The following is a 9,536-nucleotide window of genomic DNA, read 5'->3' on the forward strand; positions in this document are numbered from 1 at the left end:
CTGTCGCTCAGGCCCTTCGGGGAGGTCTCTGCACGCTCCTTTGCTCTTTGAGTTTCTGGGGACCCGCCAGCATCGTTGGGTGCACTCCCGCCCGAAACCGTCTCCGCCTTCCCCCGCGGGCACCGAGCCCCTGGAGGTGCTGCAGGGGCACGCCTACGTTCTTGGCCTCTCCGTGCGGGGTGTGGGATACTGCGCCCAGACCAAAACCCTAGTCTCTTGGGGGCCGGCTAAGGCGTCCGCTCGCTTGCAGCCTCTGAGTTTGATGTCTAGTAAGCACTGCGTAAATGTCTAACGAATGAACGAACGGAAGGATGAGGTTTTGAGTAGAAAGTTTGTCTTCACCAGGGTTCCTTTTGAAGGACGAGAATTGTCCTATACAGATGTACCTTTGGCAAAGGTACAAATTGAACCAGATGACAGGTTGTCCAACAAATAGGGGTGCTTTCCAGAAAGATGGGCCATTGCTTCGACGTATTTAGTAGGTAATAACTGGGTTAACTGATTCGAGATGGTTTTTTCCCTTAAGGTCAGATAACTACTAACAAAAATTAACTCAAGGGACCAAAGAAATTGTACAACGGACAGAATACTAATACTACCTGTGGTGCATTTAAAAACAAACAAACAAACAAACAAACAAACCACTTTGGGCCAGAGCGTTAACACAGGTAGGACATTTGCCTTGCTTGCAACAGACCTGGGTTCAATTCTCAGCATCCCATAGGTCCACCCCCCCTCCCCGCAGCCTGCCAGGAGTAATCCCTGAATCTGCAAAATATAAATAAATAAATAAATAAATAAATAAATAAATAAATAAATAAATAAATAAATAAATAAACTAAAAATTAAAGACATAAGTTTAAGATCTGAACTGTAAAGCTCCTAAGGAAAAACAAAACACCAGGGAAATCTTCATTAATGTTGTCTTGGAGGCAATTTTGTTGAATCTGACATGAAAACACAAGAAGCCCAAGCAAAAGTAATAAAGTGGACCTACATCAACCTAAAACAATCAAAAAATAAGAAGTGAAACCACTTGCAAACTATGTTTCTCATAAGGGTTAATATCCCATACATATAAGAAATTTAAAGTGCTCGCTTCCGCAGCACATATACTAAAATTGAAACGATACAGAGAAGATTAGCATGGCCCCTGCGCAAGGATGGCATGCAAATTCGTGAAGTGTTCCATATTTAAAAAAAAAAAAAGAAATTTAAAACACGTTGACTGGGAAGATAATAAAATGGGTAGGGCACTTATTCAATCACTGGAAGGAATCCCAGTCCCCCAAACATCATCAGGAATGATTCTTGAATACAGAGCCAGGAGCAACTCTTGAGCATCAGGTTTGGCCTAAAAAACAAAGCAAACAAACAAATAAAAAAAGAAATGTATAACACTCAGTAGTAAAAAATAAATAATCTATCTTAAAATTGAACAAAGTGGGGCCAGAGAAACCATACAAGAGATAATATACTTTGTCTTACATGTGGCAAGCCCCAATTTAATCCCTGGCATACGGTCCTCTGAGCACTGCCAGGGATCTTGAATAGACTATTTTTTTTCAAAGAAGAAATATATGACTAATAGGTAAACAAAAGGTTTTCAATATCACTGATTATTAGGGCAATGCAAATCAGAGTCTTAATGATTTTTTTTTGGGTCACACCCAGCAGCACCCAGGGGTTACTCCTGACTCTGCACTCAAAAATAGCTCCTGGCAGACTTGGGGGACCATATAGGATGCTGGGGACCAAACCTGGGTCAACCCTTATCGCTGTGTTATCACTCTGGTCCCAGCCTTATTGATTTCTTAGTACTTCATGCCTATTGGAATGGCTGTTATCAAAAAGACAAACATTAAATGTTGAGGGGGATGTGAGAAAATGGAAGCCTGCATACCATTGGTGAAAATGTTTCTTGGTGCAGCCACTAAGGAAACCACTATGGAGATTCCTTAAGAAATGACACAGAGGGGCCAGAAAGGTGGCGCTAGAGGTAAGGTGTCTGCCTTGCAAGCGCTAGCATAGGACAGCAGTTCGATCCCCCAGCGTCCCATTTGGTCTCCCCAAGCCAGGGACAATTTCTGAGCGCACAGCCAGGAGTAACCCCTGAGCGTCAAACGGGGGTGGCCCAAAAACCAAAAACAAAGCAAGAAAAAAAAATGACACAGAGATGGGCCAGAGGGATAGTACAGTGGTAGGGCGTTTGCCTTAGATGCTGAAGGACAGTGGTTTGAATCCTGGCATCCCATATGGTCCCTCTAGCCTGCCAGGAGTGATTTCTGAGTGTAGAGCCAGCAATAACCTCTGAGCGCTGCCAGGTGTGACCTAAAAACAAAAAAAAAAGAAAAGAAAAAGAAAGAAATGACACAGAGAAAGAACATATATATGATCTTACAATCTTCCTCTGGATCTATATTCAAAGCAAACAACATCATAAATCATAAATCATGAGGAAATATCTGCCAGCCCCTTGTCCATTGCAGCAGTGAAGTGTTCATAATAGGCAGAATGTGGGAACCACCTAGGTTCTGTTGATAGATATAAAGATATTTTGTTATTGTTTTTTTGGGGGGGCCACACCCAGTGGCATTCAGGGATTATTCCTGGCTCTGTGCTCTTAAATCGCTCCTGGCAGGCTCGGGGACCATATGGGATGCTGGTGATCTAACAAGGGTCCATCCTGGGTCGGCAGTGTGCAAGGCAAACACCCTACTGTTGAGTTATTGCTCTGGCTCCACGATAAAGATTTGACACACATACACACACTGGATATGTGACTCAACCATGAGAGAGAAGAAAATCCTGCATTCTGTGACAACTTGGACAGACCTTGAGGGCATTAAGTAGAGTGAAATGTCAGGCAGAGAAACACCACATGATCTCATTTACATGGTGTCCCCCGTAAATGGCAGAACTCAGAAGCAAAATTAGATGTTGGCTGGAAGTGAAGGTGGAGGTTGAGATGTGGAAAAAAAGAACTGTTGATGAAAGGGGTAAAGAAAGTTACAAGATGAGTCAGTTTGGGAATCTAAAATACAGCCTGCGTTCCCAACAAGGTTGTGAATTTGGAAGTTGCTAGGAGAGTAAGTCCTAAATATTCTTACTACAGTAACCAGGTGAGTCAATGCTTGTACGAAGCAACTTCACTGAAGTCATTTTACACTGCAATGGGTCTGTCTTTGTGAAAGTCTTAAAAGAAGTTGCTTCAAGTCCCAGGTAACAAGGTATAATTGTGGAGTACGAGGCACTTGTTTTCTCCTTTCAGCACACACTTGTGCAGATTTCAAGAATAGCCTCATGGGACAGAATGAGTCTTCTCACTGTGAAGAAGCGTAGGCAACACCCTTAAGAGTTCCCCAAGGAGCTAATGATGTTCTAAATCAGGGTAGATGCTGCCATAGGTTTGGGTTCACACACCTGTTTGTGGAGCTGACAACAGGGGTCTGTTAGGTAGAAAGAGGTACAGGAAGTGACCTGTTCATGCAAAAGCCTGGCTCTAGAGGTCTGTTCATAACATCAGTGTGATCAAGAAGGCCTGGCCACTGGTGTTCGTGATGTAATGTCGTAAGATAATTACACATAGTGTCTGAGTTCACATGGAAACTGGAGCCCCACATGGAAACTGGAAGTGTGGGACTCTGCTGATATCTCACAATGTGAGTGAAGGATGAAAATTAGCAAAAAGCGGGGCCAGAGTGATAGCACAGTGGTAGGGCATTTGCTTTACATGCTGCTGACCCGGGACAGACCCGGGTTCAATCCCCCTGGCATCCCATATGGTCCCCCAAGCCTGCCAGGAGTGATTTCTGAGTGCAGAGCCAGGAGTAAACCCTGAGAGTGGCTGGTGTGGTCCAAAAACAAAAACAAAAAAGGGCCGGAGAGATAGTATGAAGGTAGGGCATTTGCCTTGCATGCAGAAGGACAGTGGTTTGAATCCCAGCATCCCATCTGGTCCCCTGAGCCTGCCAGGAGTGATTTCTGAGTGTAGAGCCAGGAGTAACCTTGAGTGCTACCAGGTGTGACCCAAAACCAAAAAATAAAAAAACAAAATAAAAAGAAAAGAACAGAAAAGAAAATTAGCAAAAAGTTTAAACGATGTTTTACATAACACAGTTATAAATATTAGCCAAGCAGATCTACATCTAGCTCAATAACTCTAAAAAATAAGTTAAAAATCTGTGCTCTCCAGTGTGCTGCAATGTTCTATGAACTTTAAATTTAGATAAGGTGAATCAAATAATGGCTGTGTTGGCCACATGGGATTCTGTGATGTCAGAGGACAAAAGATGTGTAACATAAAATGCTGTATATTACTAAAATTTTTTTTAAAAAGCTTTATATTACTAAGGATCCTCAAAAAGTGGGGCTGGAGAGATGCTACAGTAGTTAAACACTTGCTTTGCCAGTCATTGGTCCCAGTTCAGTTGCCAACTGCATGTAGTCTCCTGAGCCCTGCCAAGAGTGACTAACTCCTGAGCACAGAATCAAAAGTAAGCTGTGAGCACCACTGATGCAGCCACCAAACCAAAACAAACAAATAAAGTAACAAAAACCAAAAAAGAAAACAAATTCTAAAATATGGAAGTTAACTCTAACCTTTCCTCATATAAAAAAAATCTGTAAATTGCTGTTGTTGGCAGAAAAGAAACCTCCTCCAATCACTATTGGTGGGAATAGTGTTTTGCTTGGGTTAGTCTCTGTGGAAAGTCATCTAAAATAATAGGAATAAAGGGGCTGGAGTGATAGCACAGCAGTAGGGCATTTGCCTGGCTTGTGGCCGATTCAGAACAGATCTGGGTTCAATCTCCGGCATCATATATGGTCCCCCAAACCTGCCAGGAGCAATTTCTGAGGGCAGAGTAATTCGAACATCGCAGGGTATGGTCCCCCCCGCCAAAAAAAAACAAACAAAAAAGTAGGATTAGAACTTCTATACAGCCTAGTGATACCACCTCTTGGCATAAATCTCCAAAAACACTAATTTGAAAGAACATATGCACAACTATATTCATTGTCACACTTAGTGCAATAGCCAAGATATGGAAACAATTCAAATGCCCAACTATGGATTGAACAAAAAGTTGTGGTATTTATACACAATATATGCAGTTCTAAGAAAGACAAAAATCATGCAATTTGCAGCAACATGAATAGAACTAGAGACTATAATACTGAGTGAAGTCAGTCAAAAAGAGGTAAATGCAGAATGTTTTCTCTCAGGGGCCAGAGCAATAGTACAATGGATAGGTCGTATACATGCATGCGACCAGGGTTTGATCTCTTGCAAGGTTTGGTTGCCCAAAGCACCAGCAGGAGCCTGAGTAGTAGTTCCCAAAGTACCACCAGGGATGGTCCAAGATAAAATACACAAAAAGAGAGCCAAAGAGATACCACAGCGGTAGGGTGTTTGCCTTGCATGCAGCTGATTTGAACAGACGGTGGTTCATATCCCAGCATCCCATATGGTCCCCCAAGCCTGCCAGGAGCAACTTCTGAGCGCAGAGCCAGGAGCAACCCCTGAGCACCACTGGGTGTGACCCCCCCAAACAACAACAACAACAACAACAACAACAAAAAGAACCCAGAGAGATCGCTCACATATGTGGGACTTAAAGGTACATAGCAACATAGCAATGAAGGTCTAAGGGCCACACAATGGGAGAACTGATCCACACAATCAATTGGGTGTTGAAAGGGAGGGTGTTTTGGGTTTGGGGAAAGAGAGGTGGTGATGGGTGTGGTAGAAGAGATATATCCATGAAAAATCATTACTAACAGTATTATAAATAACAGAAACTAAATTTTTGTTTTTGAGCCACACCCAGCATTGGCTGCATGAGAGGCATGTATCCTACCAACTATTAGTTCTCTGCACCCCCTTTTGAAAAAATGAATGTGGGGGCCGGGCGGTGGCGCTAAAGGTAAGGTGCTTGCCTTGCCTGCGCTAGCCTCGGACGGACCACGGTTCGATCCCCCGGCGTCCCATATGGTCCCCCAAGCCAGGAGCGACTTCTGAGCGCATAGCCAGGAGTAACCCCTGAGCGTCACCGGGTGTGGCCCAAAAACCAAAAACCAAAAAAAAAAAAAAAAAAAGAATGTGATCTGAAAAAGAAAAAGAAAAAAAATTCCAAACTTTCTTCCTTTCCACAGCCCCTCCTTCACCACAACAGGGTTTTCTTTATTCCTCCTAGCACACAAGACTCCCTCCAGCTTAGCTCCAGCCTTTCACACAGGCTGTTCTCTGTGCCTGGAATGCCCTTCTTCTATGATCTACTTCCTTCCTCACTGCCTTTAGACTTTTGTTCAACTATGACCTTCTCCATGAATCTACTTTCTTACCACCTGTAAAATGCAGCTCTTTCCCCCCCCCACCTCCACCCGACCTTCCTAATTCTGAGTCCTCTTTCCCAATTCTATTTTTCTTATGAGAAACAGTATTTATGATGACTTATAAATAGTATTTGTCCATTTCCAGCATGCTGCAAAATCCATTCCTTAGCTCTACTACTTACTATTGATTCTCTTGACTTTTCTTCTCGCCCCACCCTGACTCCAGAGTCTTTGACTGGAGCATTCTCTGATGACACATAGTAGGTACTCAGTATTTGCTAAGGGAAAAAATTCTTTAGTGCAAGCCTTAGAATAAATCCTGTACTTTGATATTATCAATTGTGGTATATACTTCCTTCAAGTTAACTTCCTTCTAGTTATCTTAAAAATATTTTTTAAATACAGGTTCAAAGAAATAGAGCAGAGATTAAATACTTTGCAAATGGCAAATGCTCTGAGCACATGGTCCCCTAGAACTTCTGGGGGTAGCCCTGAAGCCCCTCATCTTGCCCCAGTATCACAGAGGTAGGGGATGGCTTCTTAGCACTGCAGGGCCAAAAAGCATCACATCCTCAGGCCCTTGCATTGAAAAGGCCCAGCTAGTTGAGTATCTCTAGGTGGAATCCCTGGGCCTCTTGAGCACTGTTTAGAAGATCCCCCCCCCCAAGTTTTTGTAGAAGCTAAGAGGACAATTCAATGAAAAGGTTATTGTGTTTGTACACAAAAGAAAACAAAACAGATATCCAGCAAGACCTTTGTGATGTCTGTTTTCCAGGAAACAGGCTGAAACTGACCACTTGTTTTGGAAAAATAAATAATTGCAAACAACCCCATGAGGAAACAATTATCAGCCAGTACTATAATATATTTTCAAAGGAAACTAAAATTAGTTATTTTCTCTTTTTAATCTCACCATACATTTTGTTGAACAAAAAGTCCAACATTATGGTCATATGCCATATGATCAGTTTTAGGGAAATTGATTTACTAATATAAGCCATTATATTAATACTTATAAAATTCAGGAACAGAGTCTGAAAGTCCTGGGTTGTTTTTTTGTTTTGGTTTTTGGTTTTGGTTTTTGGTTCACCCCCAGCGGAGCTCAGAAATCTCTCCTCGCAGTCTTGGGGGACCATATGGGATGCCAGAGATAGAACCTAAGTCCGACCCAGGTAGGCCACATGCAAGGCAAATGCCCTACCATTATGCTATCTCTCTGGTCCCTGGAAGTTTTGGGTTTTCTAACTCCTCTAGTGAACCTCTAGGAGAAGTTGCAAAAGCTTGCTAATGTAAACTATGCAACTTCATAAATAATTAACTTCCTAAATAATTAATGTATTGTGTAAAGATAAACTATTTTAGTCACGGGGAGGGTGGGAAAAATATTTTAGTTGATTTCCAGAATAGGAGGAAAAAAGATTCCAGTGTGAAAAGGTCCGGGGTGGAACTGAGTAGTGTCCGTGGAGTCCTCTAGAATAAAACCAAGGAAACTTCTTTGGGACTTTGTGAAGGGAAGCAGATACTCTGGGGAAGGGTATCGTGTTGGACTGATGTATGCATGAAGCATCATTAATGATATTGTAAATCACAGCACCTCAATAATGACACAATTTTATTAAAAAGATCTGAGTACATTTATAGTTGGTGCTGCCCATGTATGCCTTTAGATGTGTATTCACACTTCACTGGGTGCCAGAGGTTCTTTATGAAACTCTACCCCCTTTCTCTATAAAGGGAACCTGCAACCAATTGTCTTAAATGTCTAATTCATGGTCAGTGACTAACCTGTGGTTATTAAAAAGGACTTGCCCATAAGAATAATTTTTGTTTCTGAGGAAAACGCTCTAAATCTTAAGACTTTGAGTCATGAGGTCACATGGCTAGGCGTGGCACCACTGCCCACATTGGTTAGCCATGGTAATGTTAGCCGAGCAGGTTGTTGTGGAAACAAGGAATGAGTCACCTTCTTGCCTTTCTTTGCGGTAATCTTTGGTTGGTTGGGCACAAGTAAAATTCATGTCCTTGCTGCATAGCTGGGTTCATGCACACTTGTATGGTCAGATCTATATTTTTGGCTTTTCTTCCTACTTGAGCATTTTCTTACACCCTTTGTGCCAGCTTCGTGCCCCCCGTATGGTCCTTCATCTTCAGTTCTATTTTTCGACTAAAATTTTGGCTTACAAATGTGTTTGAGGGCCAAAGAAGTAGTATAGGGGTTAAGGTGCAGGCAAGTCTAGTTTGACCCCCAGCAACACATAATCAGGGTGTGCCTGAGCATTTATAATCTGTACACATTCTTAGTATCCAACCCAAAGCCTCTATAAATGCTAAACATAAGTGCAAAATGCAATGCAATAAAATTACTAATATATTGTTGAGTCAGTATATGAGTCAATCGACCATTTGATGAAGTGGTAAAGCCTAATGTCACCCTTTAAGCAATAGGTTGACTAATCTATACACTGAGATATTAAAACCCTGATACAATGGTAAGCCTCCTGCAAAGACCTCCTTCCAGGGGTGGGTTGAAGGTATTAAAGGAATTTGGGAGATCAGGTGGTCCAGAAGACATCTGGAGAAAGTTAGAAAAAGTCAGAAGAGGGCCGGGCGGTGGCGCAAGAGGTAAGGTGCCTGCCTTGCCTGCGCTAGCCTAGGATGGACCGTGGTTCGATCCCCCGGCGTCCCATATGGTCCCCCAAGCCAGGAGCGACTTCTGAGCGCATAGCCAGGAGTAACCCCTGAGCGTTACCGGGTGTGGCCCAAAAACCAAAAAAAAAAAAAAAGAAAAAGTCAGAAGAGAATAAGATATGAAGAAGAGAGCAAGGAGAGGATCTCCAAGGCTGAATGATAAAGATAGGAAAGATAAATTGAAGAAGGAGGCAGATTCAACTATTTTTTTTTTTGAAAATTTTTTTTTTTTTGGGCCACACCCGGCATTGCTCAGGGGTTACTCCTGGCTGTCTGCTCAGAAATTGCTCCTGGCAGGCACGGGGGACCATATGGGACACCGGGATTCGAACCAACCACCTTTGGTCCTGGATCGGCTGCTTGCAAGGCAAACACCACTGTGCTATCTCTCCGGGCCCAGATTCAACTATTTTTGCAGGGTTTATGGTCAGAGGTTCTTGGGGTCACTCCTGACATTATCTGTCCAATTAGACTGATGGTCAATACTAAGTCTGAAGATAAAGTCTGTTTAG

General features: G+C 42.7%; 1 non-coding gene across 1 annotated transcript; it reads left to right on the forward strand.

Annotated features, from left to right (window-relative positions):
• Nucleotides 1-1,091: 1,091 nt before the first annotated feature.
• Nucleotides 1,092-1,198, forward strand: LOC126003093 (U6 spliceosomal RNA). The gene has a single exon (XR_007493636.1). It is a non-coding gene; the product is annotated as a U6 spliceosomal RNA (small nuclear RNA).
• The last annotated feature ends 8,338 nt before the right edge of the window (nt 1,199-9,536 follow it).

Source organism: Suncus etruscus, chromosome 2 (genome assembly GCF_024139225.1).
Source record: "Suncus etruscus isolate mSunEtr1 chromosome 2, mSunEtr1.pri.cur, whole genome shotgun sequence".
Classification (NCBI taxonomy): domain Eukaryota; kingdom Metazoa; phylum Chordata; class Mammalia; order Eulipotyphla; family Soricidae; genus Suncus; species Suncus etruscus.